Source organism: Thalassophryne amazonica, chromosome 9 (assembly GCF_902500255.1).
Source record: "Thalassophryne amazonica chromosome 9, fThaAma1.1, whole genome shotgun sequence".
Lineage (NCBI taxonomy): Eukaryota > Metazoa > Chordata > Actinopteri > Batrachoidiformes > Batrachoididae > Thalassophryne > Thalassophryne amazonica.
Genome location: NC_047111.1, coordinates 59,432,265 through 59,444,905, shown reverse-complemented (window position 1 = coordinate 59,444,905; position 12,641 = coordinate 59,432,265). Strand labels below are relative to the sequence as shown.

Below are 12,641 nucleotides of genomic sequence, written 5' to 3'. Positions count from 1 at the left end.
GAGAGAGAAAGAGAGGGGGGAGAGAAGGGGGGGAGAGAAAGAGAGAGGGGGGAGAGAGAGAAAGAGAGAGGGGGGGAGAGAAAGGGGGAGAGAAAGAGAGAGGGGGAGAGGGGGGAGAGAAAGAGAGATGGGGGAGAGAAAGAGAGGGGGGAGAGAGAGAAAGAGAGAGGGGGGGAGAGAAAGGGGGAGAGAAAGAGAGAGGGGGAGAGGGGGGAGAGAAAGAGAGATGGGGGAGAGAAAGAGAGGGGGGGAGAAAGAGAGAGGAGGGAGAGAGAGAGAGAAAGAAAGAGGTGTAGCTCCTGTGGGAGGGGCTTTATAACGGGGAAGGACACAGAGTGATATGTCTTCCTCTCCTCTGCGATCGCTCCTCCGAAAGTGCGACGGATCTAAATCTGCTAATTCTGTCCAAACCCATCAGGTAGGAATTCAGCTAAACTGTTCAGGTTTCTGTCCTTGATGTTGACCTAAAAACTGCGACTCGTCCGACGGCAAGGACCAAGTGCGCGGTTGGTGTAACGTTCAGGGAACAAAAGCTGCACATATTTATATATGTGGCTTGTGTTGATCTGTGTGTGTTATTACAGTCCGTCGTGTCTGCAGCTGTGTGAGTTGTGTGTAAAATGAAGCAGACATTTCTCTCCCCGCAGGCTGAACACTGAACGCTGCCTGGATATATCATGTTTATAAGCGTTTTCAGACCGCAGCCGGCAACTTACCTGCAAACAAACCACAGAAACAGGATTGTGTTTGGCAGCAGGGTTGGGCGTTAAACAGAACGCAAATAATACAGCGGCTGGAGGAGAGTAACACTAACAACTGTACTAACTGTACACGTTTGAATACTGTAATACTGTTCATGTGCGTTGTTAAGACAGACTAAATTTTACTGTTTAAATTTATATGAACCAAGGTTAAAGGGGTGATAGGGCTAAAAAAAAAAAAAAAATCCTGTCATACACTGTATTTTGTTTTAAGTAAGTCCCATGTGACTGCATTTAAAAAGGAAGTGCTTACAGCAGTATATAAACTATAGACAGAGTGGCGACCACATTCTCACGAGCACAACTAGCTTAGCTTAGCTTATGACAAGCTAAAAGTGGACACTCTCGTTATGGCCGAACAACTGTCCAGTTTGTGGATATTCTGTGTTAGTACGCGCCGGCGGCTGATGGGCTTGATGAATTCCTGCGCAAAAAGTAGTTCCCTGTGAGATAATGAGTAATATCTCATGTAAATTAATTCTAAAAATTTATCAGAAATAAAATTATAAAGGTAGCTGAAGTTATAAGAGTTGCCATAATAAATATTTAAGAAATTTAAAGTTTATGAGCAACTTCACCTGTTATTGCTCAAGTACATTCTAATCATTGACACTATGGATTTTGATGCGGAAGAGTTCAGAAAGATACGACTGGAATGTTTTGATTATCATTTACAGTTGGCGATGAAAGACTTGGGTGTTAACTTCGTGTTAAAGTCAGAACAAGAAGCTGCACTGAAAGAGATCTATCTTGGACAAAGAGACATTCTGTGTGTTGTCACTCCAACGAGAGCGGCACACTGAGCAGTGTGGCGAAAGTAGTCTGGCGAGCTATCCCACAATGCCAAAATAGCAGAGATGTCGCTCCAATGAGAGTGGCACACTGAGCAGGGTGAGTGGCGACATCACAAGTTGGGGAAAAAAACGGTCACGTGACTCATGGTGCCATCTTGGGTTCAAAATAGCATTTACTGTTAATCTGTCTACATGGAAATCCAGCTATTTTATTTATTTATTTTCTGAAAATGCCAGGTTGCTGTGCATTTGGATGCACAAATAGACACAGCAAGGGCTTCGAGATGTACAGATTCCCTTCAGATCCCAACAGAAGAAAAATTTGGGAAAATAAAGTCAGCCTTGTGAGATGGAAGTGACTTCATTGTCAAAGTTTTGCGAGGTAAATTTATTGTTCAGTCCCATGTAAAGTAAAACTCATCTAAACCGTCATCGTATAAACCAAATATTCACAGTTACCGGACAAAAAAGTCCCAAAGTTTTTGAATTGTTTTCCATGTAATAAACACTATATATAATGGATTTTGTACAACGGATTTTCACTCGCATCGGATAAACTGTCCTGTCCGATTGCAATGTATTTCCATTAAAAACCCGAGCAGTCTGGACATGCAAAGTAACAGAGGTACAAATTAAAAGTTCAGCTCTGACACTCGCCGATTTGAGTAAAGTGGGACCGGAGTGATTTCCCTGATTAAAAGTCTGACCGTTTATTATTTTTCACACCGTGCTCAGACTCAGACCGACAGCCTGGACGTGCAAAGTAACAGAGGTACAAATTAAAGTTCAGCGCTGACACGCACCGATTTGAGGAAAGTGGGACCGGAGTCATTTCTGTGATTAAAAGCCCGACAATTTATCTTTTTTCACACTGTGCTCAGACTCGGACCCGCAGCCTGACGTGTACGTACCTCTTACATCAGACACCACAAAAGGCTGTGATTTGACACTTTTCTGCTGTCAATCCTTCGTCTGCCATCATATTATAATAGTTTCTGCAGTGCGCATGCTGATTACAAATGGATCAGAAAAGTCTGCAACTTTACAGCACAAAGTCGGTAAAAGAGGAAAATGTACAGCTTGCCTTTTGATTTGGAGGTGATGATTGTAGAAAGAAAAGCTTGTTGAGGGTCACATTTAGTCTAGAATGAAGCATAATCCAGTGACGGACAACTTTAAAACTCACTCACGTCATTGCATGACACGGAGTTACAGCTGCACAGCTGTATAAATCAGGCTTTAAATTAATTAAATAAATCATTATAAATTGTAAATTTGATAGCTTAACTATTTTTATATTTATTTTGATAGCACCTGCACCTGGATGTGTTGCTGTATGTGGTTGATTTAAAAAAAAATGTTGAAAACATTAAAGGTTCATTCAGTAGTTCAGTGCAGATGGAACCAAAATGGTGCCATGTTCTGAGTTGACGCCACTCTCTCAATTAAGGCGACTTAGGCAGCCCCTAACCCAAAATATTGGGGCTGTGCTTGCGCAGCCACAGTAATTTTCTGATGTTCTGTGACTTTGTACTCGTCGTTAACTCCCCGTTTGTGTAGTAGTAGGTATACCTGTCTGCCATGTGGGAGACTGGGGCTTCATTGTCCAAGACTTTTTGGTTTTGGTTTTTTTACTCCCTTCATGTCAACCAACATTTTTTGTTTCAGCTATTCTCGAGGTCGGTCATCCGGCCATTTAACCTCTAGGGGTGGGTTTTGTCAGTGAAAACATCACCAAATGCAATACAAATACATGTAATTTGATCACTTTTCAAAGGGGTCAGTCTCATCAATAAAGTGAATTTAATGTACAGTGGTTCATTTCAGGTCAGCTTGGTGTATAAATCTCATTGTTCCAGGCAGTGAGAGCTGTCAGTTGGCTGATAGAAGCAAGTTAGAGACAAAATCAAATCGGCTGATTACAGTGGAACAGCATACAGACCGAGCGAGCTTTCACCGAGCAGCCAGTCACTGAAGTACAAATTCTCATCTTCAGATTGGCCACTTCGCCAAAGTGACGTGGCGCCGACCTCGAGAATTCTTTTGGTTCATGTATCTCTTAAAGATTTGGGTTATGGGATGGTGTACACGTCACTTCTGGCAAAGTGGCAAATCCTAAGGCAAGAGTTCGTACTTCCATGACTGGCTGCCCGATGAAAACACGGTTGGTCTGCATTGCTTGTCTATTGAAATCAACTGGTTTGGTTGGTGGCCAAGTGGTTAATGCACTTGGTTTCAGTTCAGAAGGTCCCGGGTTCAAATCCCACCCCTGCCACATTTCTCCATGTAATGTGGAGTTGCGTCAGGAAGGGCATCCGGCGTAAAACTTGTGCCAATTCAACATGCAGATCCACCTTGGATTTGCTGTGGCGACCCCAAGTGCAAACAAGGGAGCAGCCGAAGGGACTTACTTTTGCTTCTAACAGTCAGCTGACAGCTATCACTGCCTGGAACGGTGAGATTTATACACCAAGCTGACCTGAAATTAACCATTGTACATTAAATTGACTTTGACGAGTCTGACCCCTTTGAAAAGTGACCAAATTACATGTATTTGTACAGAGTTCTGCAATGTTTTCATTGGCCAAAAATGGCCACCAGAGGGAGATGGGGTAAAGTCCACGGCAACCTCATTTGGGCTAATGACGTTAGGGTGTCACGTGACTGCCGTAATAACCTACCAACACATTCCTACAGTTAGTGTAACAATTATCCAAACATGAAAAATTTTAGTTTGAAATGGCTCATTTCAGAGCAGAGTATTTGTATTTGAAAATACTTAAATACATTTTTCGGAGTATTTGTATTTTCTGATTTTGAATTCAAAGTATTTGTATTTGTATTTCAAATACATCACCAATCCCAAGTATTTCCAAATACTTTTACAAATACTTTTTCAAATACTTTTCAAACTTGGGACTCTCTGTGACACTGTGTTGAATATAGATTGTGATAGTTTGATTATTGCCTGTGATATTATAATAGTGAATTTGTGATAAAACATTCAATCCTTTACTTATCAATAGTATTTGGTCATGCTATTTTCACAATAAATTGTCACCGGTTTATCAGTTTTTGTGTTGATTTGTTGTTTATAGTTCATAGAAAGTATTTGTATTTGTATTTGAAATACTCAAAATATAAAGTATTTGTATTTGTATTTAAATACAATGCAAAGTATTTGACCCCATGTCTGTTTCAGAGTTTCATGACTTTTATCACAAAAGTGTTGAGGCTCATTTTGTGCTCCACTTCTGTTGATGTACTTCTGCCATTAAGACTCAGGAGAGTAAAAATGGTTTAAGATTTAGTCCATAGTTATAGTGTACAGACGATAGTGTACAGACGTTGCCTGTGGGGATCCACGTGCTCTAGATTGGGTAGTGTTTATAAAATAGGTAGCTGACATTTTTCAAGGGTGTTAATAAATTATGCAACGTTTCTATGAGTTGGAATGGTGTGTGAGTCCAGATTGTTTTTAGAACCTTAGATCTCAGTTTTTTGAAGAAGAACTCAACCCTTTTATTTCCTGTTAATTAAGTAATTTTTATGTTAATTTACTGTCATAATGTATTTATAAATTGTTTATGTTCTTGTTATCATATACACACTATAATTATCAGTTTTATTATTATTATTATTATTATTATTATTATTATATTTTGTCATTTGATTTGTAAATGGACCACAAGGAAATAAGTGTTTTCACTTTCTTGTCATCCATGTATTTTTAACATATTTACATTATGTACTTACATTGAACTTACTAAATAAAATTATGCACGCACGTATACATGTACACAAAGACCACTTCACTTTTAATATATAGATGATGTATCGCCCCCTTACATGATTCTGAATAATTTCTTCCACGTTTTTAACTTGTGCAGGCCCTACTATAGCTGTTAAAAGTAAATTAAGACAGATTGCATCAGAAAAACACACGACAGATTACCGTATTCGTGTGTCTGAGTACCCTGGGCACTCCACATGAAATTCTGCCTGAAGTAGGGGTGGGTGTTTGCACAAACCTGGCCAGATATTACGTTTGCCGGACTGCCCAGTTCAATAAAACATCTGATTTCCCCACAAATCAAGAATAAATCACCTGTCTGAGTCTTCCCCCCATCCTTTTATCATTTATTAAATGGGTTCTTTGTCACCTTGATGTCTGTTGCAGAAAAAAAAGGTGACATGCATGGTCAGTTTTCAGTATTAACTACATACACAATAGTTTACTTTACTGAAACATTTTGCACAGAGTTTGTATTAAAACAGAAAACTCTGGCCCTCACAGAAGCTTAAAGTGCCTACGTGTTTAAATCCAGGCAACTCTGCAGTTAAATAATCCATTTGTTGCTGTCCGTACAAAGCTAGCCATATTGTAACAGAATACTTTCTGTTTCTTGCACGAGTCTTTCACAATAAGAGCACAGGACAGCACAGGTTGATGAGAAAAATATTGTGAAAAGTCATTGTTTTTTTTTTTTACAACAAGCAGGGGGTCATGTATTTAATTTAGTTTAGTGTTTAATAACCCTAACTAAAACTAATTTAATTTTGGGTGGGCATTTAACCAACTTTCTGTCTGGTGCATTTATGTCTCTAAAGTAAAAAAAAAAGAAAAAGTGATGTGGCATGCACGGTAACTTTTTGGTGTTAACCAAGCAGACAATAATTTACTTCAGTGAAACATTTTGCACTGCATTGTATTAAAATGGAAAACTCATGAAAGATTAACCTGTTTAAATCCTGACAAATTAGTTTGTTGCTGTCTGTGATTCCTGTTTGTTAAGATAAAAAAAAAATCCACAATTTTCCCATCAGCCTCTCATTGAAAACAGTGGAACATCCAGTTTGTTGCTGACTGGCAACACTTGAAGTCAGTTTTTAAGTCAGTTTTTATTGTGTTCTCGTCCAGATGCGCTGTGTGTTGCTCTCTGTGTCTCTCTCACACTAAAAACAGCAAACAAACATCCAGGCAGCAGAAAAGATCCGTCTCAACTCATCTTTATTTCTAAAGCACATTTAAAACGATAGCGATCGACCAAATTACATCAAATCAATTTTATTTATACGAGGTCTGTGAGAAAAGTATCAGACCTTTTTATTTTATGCAAAAAATATATGGATTTGATTCATATGTTTTTACATCAGCCAAGCTTGAACCTTCGTGCGCATGTGTGAGTTTTTCCACGCCTGTCGGTTGCGTCATTCACCTATGGGCAGGCTTTGAGTGAGCACTGGTCCACCCCTCTTGTCATTGTTTCATTGCAAGGAAATGGCGGAATGATTTGGGCTTTTTTTCCATCAGAATTTTTTCAGAAACTGTTAGAGACAGGCAGCTGGAAACCATTAGAAAAATTTATCTGGCTTTCGGTGAAAATTTTACGGGCTTCACAGAGAATAAGGAGTGTTACTACAGCTTTAATGACAGCCCATAATGGCGCGCGGCACTCCGAGCCGCCATCGAGAGGCAGAAACCACCACATCATTTCTAAATCGCGGATCAAGAAGGATCTGGTAGCTGGAGGTACTTCCTGTCTTCGGAGTGAGATTGCATCAGAATTTTGGCTCTCTGTTGGGACTGTTTACACAGAGACTGCTACCTGCTGCTTTGGACTTTGAACTAACAGTCTTTTTCAAGACTTTTTTACTTTTTTACCTTTTTACTTTTTTTTACTTTTTTACTGTGCTCCAACGCCTAAGGAAGACCTCTAACGGTCGAAACATCGCGACGGAGCACTTTTATCAGCTAACTTTCATCAGCGTTGGCAAGCTAACTAGCTTGCTAACGCTTTCGTTTTTATTTTATTTTATTTTTATTTTATTTTTTTAGCACTGTTGTCGTGCGTTACCTGTGCTGCTCCACAGCGTGTTTGGTCGATTTTTGTTTTGTTTTGGCACCGTTGTCGTGTGTTCGCTGTTGTTGTGCGTTGCCTGTGCTGCTTCATGGCCTGTTTGGTGCCTTAATTAAGGCACTCCTTCTGCTGAATCACCTCTAAATTATTTACACATTATTCACTTTGTGTGTTTTTAGGAATCCGCTAGGTTGCGTAGCTACTAGCTCTTAGCCGATTTAGCATGGCGGCTTCTCCTATCTCTCCCGTACTTTTCTGCTCTGGGTGTGAAATGTTTAGTTATTCCTCGGCCTCCTTTAGCAGTAACGGTACTTGTAATAAGTGCAGCTTATTCGTAGCTTTGGAGGCCAGGCTGGGCGAATTGGAGACTCGGCTCCGCACCGTGGAAAATTCTACAGCTAGCCAGGCCCCTGTAGTCGGTGCGGACCAAGGTAGCTTAGCCGCCGTTAGTTCCCCCCTGGCAGATCCCGGGCAGTCGGGAAAGCAGGCTGACTGGGTGACTGTGAGGAGGAAGCGTAGCCCTAAACAGAAGCCCTGTGTACACCGTCAACCCGTTCACATCTCTAACCGTTTTTCCCCACTCGACGATACACTCGCCGAGGATCAAACTCTGGTTATTGGCGACTCTGTTTTGAGAAATGTGAAGTTAGCGACACCAGCAACCATTGTCAATTGTCTTCCGGGGGCCAGAGCAGGCGACATCGAAGGACATTTGAAATTGCTGGCTAAGGCTAAGCGTAAATTTGGTAAGATTGTAATTCACGTCGGCAGTAATGACACTCGGTTACGCCAATCGGAGGTCACTAAAATTAACATTAAATCGGTGTGTAACTTTGCAAAAACAATGTCGGACTCTGTTGTTTTCTCTGGGCCCCTCCCCAATCGGACCGGGAGTGACATGTTTAGCCGCATGTTCTCCTTGAATTGCTGGCTGTCTGAGTGGTGTCCAAAAAATGAGGTGGGCTTCATTGATAATTGGCAAAGCTTCTGGGGAAAACCTGGTCTTGTTAGGAGAGACGGCATCCATCCCACTTTGGATGGAGCAGCTCTCATTTCTAGAAATCTGGCCAATTTTCTTGGATCCTCCAAACTGTGACTGTCCAGCGTTGGGACCAGGAGGCAGAGCTGTGGTCTTATACACCTCTCTGCAGCTTCTCTCCCCCTGCCGTCCCCTCGTTGCCCCGTCCCCGTGGAGACGGTGCCTGCTCCCAGGCCTCCAATAATCAGCAAAAATCTATTTAAGCATAAAAATTCAAAAAGAAAAAATAATATAGCACCTTCAATTGCACCACAGACTAAAACAGTTAAATGTGGTCTATTAAACATTAGGTCTCTCTCTTCTAAGTCCCTGTTGGTAAATGATATAATAATTGATCAACGTATTGATTTATTCTGCCTAACAGAAACCTGGTTACAGCAGGATGAATATGTTAGTTTAAATGAGTCAACACCCCCGAGTCACACTAACTGTCAGAATGCTCGTAGCACGGGCCGGGGCGGAGGATTAGCAGCAATCTTCCATTTCAGCTTATTAATTAATCAAAAACCCAGACAGAGCTTTAATTCATTTGAAAGCTTGTCTCTTAGTCTTGTCCATCCAAATTGGAAGTCTCAAAAACCAGTTTTATTTGTTATTATCTATCGTCCACCTGGTCGTTACTGTGAGTTTCTCTGTGAATTTTCAGACCTTTTGTCTGACTTAGTGCTTAGCTCAGATAAGATAATTATAGTGGGCGATTTTAACATCCACACAGATGCTGAGAATGACAGCCTCAACACTGCATTTAATCTATTATTAGACTCTATTGGCTTTGCTCAAAAAGTAATTGAGTCCACCCACCACTTTAATCATATCTTAGATCTTGTTCTGACTTATGGTATGGAAATAGAAGACTTAACAGTATTCCCTGAAAACTCCCTTCTGTCTGATCATTTTTTAATAACATTTACATTTACCCTGTTGGACTACCCTGCAGTGGGGAATAAGTTTCATTACACTAGAAGTCTTTCAGAAAGCGCTGTAACTAGGTTTAAGGATATGATTCCTTCTTTATGTTCTCTAATGTCATATACCAACACAGAGCAGAGTAGCTACCTAAACTCTGTAAGGGAGTTAGAGTATCTCGTCAATAGTTTTACATCCTCATTGAAGACAACTTTGGATGCTGTAGCTCCTCTGAAAAAGAGAGCTTTAAATCAGAAGTGTCTGACTCCGTGGTATAACTCACAAACTCGTAGCTTAAAGCAGATAACCCGTAAGTTGGAGAGGAAATGGCGTCTCACTAATTTAGAAGATCTTCACTTAGCCTGGAAAAAGAGTTTGTTGCACTATAAAAAAGCCCTCCGTAAAGCTAGGACATCTTTCTACTCATCACTAATTGAAGAAAATAAGAACAACCCCAGGTTTCTTTTCAGCACTGTAGCCAGGCTGACAAAGAGTCAGAGCTCTATTGAGCTGAGTATTCCATTAACTTTAACTAGTAATTGTTGTGTGGGCCGCTGAAGAGGAGGTACTGCTGGCTCACCACCACCGGATGGCGCCCTGCTTGGAGTGCGGGCTTCAAGCACAAGAGGGCGCCAGAACCACTGGGAGTGACAGCCGTCAATCATCCTCAACACCAGCTGTCACTCATCATCTCATCATCACCATCACCATAAAGGCCGGGTGGCGACTCCACCTCCTCGCCGAGAAATCTCCTACGATACAAGGTAATCTCTCTGCTGACTTATACGTCAAATAATAATCTGATCTGTTTTGCAGCTGTTTTTTCCTGGTGGTATTTCCTTAACTGGATTTTCGGAGCTGCACGTGTGTATGATTGGAGGTGGAGGCTCTCCCTCCACAAGAATCAATAATCAAGGTTGCTGGGTGTGAGGATTCACACTCACTACCTTCTGTTTTTTCTGCCAGCAGTACCAGGGCCGACAACGGAGGACAGAGACCACCTGGGGACTCGGGGCTTGGCGGCTTCAGTGTTCTTCAGGCCGTTGGTGGTAGAAGCGGTGTGGGTCCCGGCTCTTCGTTCATCTGAGGTCTCCTATCTTCGAGCCTGCCCGCAATCCTCTTGTGTGTGATTGGCAGTACCTTTGTTTATTTTACGTTGTGTTCTTGTGCAACATTAAATTGTTACTCCTTCCCTTATCCATTGTCCGTTCATTAGCGCCCCCTGTTGTGGGTCCGTGTTACGACACCTTCCCAACAGGATTTCTCGGCCATTCGTCATGGATCCCGAGGGGCGTCAACCACAGCTTGAACAGCCAATGGGAGAACAGGGAGCGCAGGCGTCAGCAGGAGGCGTGGTAAGTGATCTGCAGCAAATCCTTACCGCTTTCACTGCTCAGTTACAGCTGGTAACTGAGCAAAATGCAAGCCTCAATCAGAGGATGGAGGCTCTCACCGCCAGAGTGGAAGCACGCGAGTCAAGCGTCGCTGCAGTGTCTCCTCCTGCTGGTCCGGGGCCTAATGTAGATGTTCCACTGGCCGTTCAACTACCCCCCCCCACCGTCCCCTGAAGCTTACATAAGTCCTCCTGAACCGTACGGAGGCTGTGTGGAGACGTGCGCAGACTTCTTGATGCAGTGTTCGCTCGTTTTTGCACAGCGTCCAGTCATGTACGCGGCAGACGCCACCCGGGTGGCTTATGTAATTAATCTGCTTCGAGGTGAGGCACGCGCTTGGGCTACAGCGCTCTGGGAACAGCAGTCATGGCTTCTGACGTCATACGCTGGGTTTATACGGGAATTCAAACAGGTGTTTGATCATCCCAACAGAGGCGAGACCGCCTCGACCGTGCTGCTGTCACTGAGACAGGGGCGTCGGAGCGCGGCCGATTACGCTGTCGACTTCCGCATCGCGGCTGCGAGGTCGGGTTGGAATGACGTCGCGCTCCGCGCCGCCTTCATAAGCGGACTGTCTCCAGTACTGAAGGAGCATTTACTGGCTAAGGACGAACCGCAGACTTTCGACGGGCTTGTCACTCTGGTTATACGCTTAGACAACCGTTTGAATGAACACCGTCGGGAGCAGGCCGGGGGGCGTGGCCGGGCACAAGCCGTCCCTCTCTCTTCCGGGTCTGACGGGGTGACGTCGTCCTCACGCTCCATTGCCGGTGGGCTCCGTGTGGCAACAGCTCCCCCTGCTGACGAAGCTATGGACACGAGCAGGGCTAAAGTGAGATCAGATATTAAACAAAGGAGACTGGCCCGCGGGGAATGTTTTTACTGTGGCTCATGTGAGCACCTGTTAAAAGACTGCCCCAAACGGTCAAACACCAACGCCCGTCCTTAGACACTGGGCTAAGGGTGGGCCATAACATGTGCACGGGAAGTTCCCGCAAATCAGCACGAATCCCAGTGGTAATCCTGAGTGGGGATTTAACCCTTCACGCCCCAGCACTGGTGGACACGGGGTCCGAAGGGAATCTGTTGGATAGCAGATGGGCAAAGGAAGTGGGGCTCCCCCTAGTGGCTCTGCCTTCGCCCTTGAAGGTACGGGCACTAGATGGCACTCTACTCCCGCTAATCACACACCGGACCCAGCCTGTGACCTTGGTTGTGTCTGGGAATCACCGGGAGGAGATAGTGTTTTACGTGACATCTTCTACCTCCCGAGTGATTTTGGGTTTTCCTTGGATGGTGAAGCACAATCCCCGGATCGATTGGCCGTCTGGGGTCGTGGTGCAGTGGAGCGAAACCTGCCACCGGGAGTGTTTAGGATCCTCGGTTCCCCCCGGAATGACGGCTAAGGAGGAGGTTAAAACCCCTCCCAATCTGACGGCGGTGCCAGGGGAGTACCATGATCTGGCTGACGTCTTCAGCAAAGATCTGGCGCTCGCCCTTCCACCACACCGACCGTACGATTGTGCCATCGATTTGGTTCCGGGCAGTGAGTTCCCGTCCAGTAGGCTGTACAATCTCTCACGTCCGGAACGCGAATCCATGGAAACCTACATCCGGGACTCCTTGGCCGCCGGGTTGATCCGGAACTCCACCTCCCCGATGGGTGCTGGTTTCTTTTTTGTGGGCAAGAAAGACGGCGGACTTCGTCCATGCATCGATTACAGGGGATTGAACGAGATCACGGTTCGCAATCGATACCCATTGCCCCTCTTGGATTCGGTGTTCACACCCCTGCATGGAGCCAAAATATTCACCAAACTCGATCTTAGGAATGCGTACCATCTAGTTCGGATCCGGAAGGGAGATGAATGGAAGACGGCATTTAA

General features: G+C 43.8%; 1 protein-coding gene across 2 annotated transcripts in view; it reads left to right on the top strand.

The window, feature by feature from the left end:
* Positions 1-258: 258 nt before the first annotated feature.
* aldh3a2b (aldehyde dehydrogenase 3 family, member A2b) overlaps positions 259-12,641 on the top strand; it is an 83,852-nt gene continuing 71,469 nt past the window's right edge. Inside the window, exon 1 of one of the 2 annotated variants that reach the window (XM_034178139.1) lies at positions 259-406. The gene's annotated coding sequence lies outside the window, so the exon portion shown is untranslated. Of the gene's footprint in view, positions 419-12,641 lie in introns of both variants that reach the window. The other variant, XM_034178140.1, reaches the window with a different exon arrangement.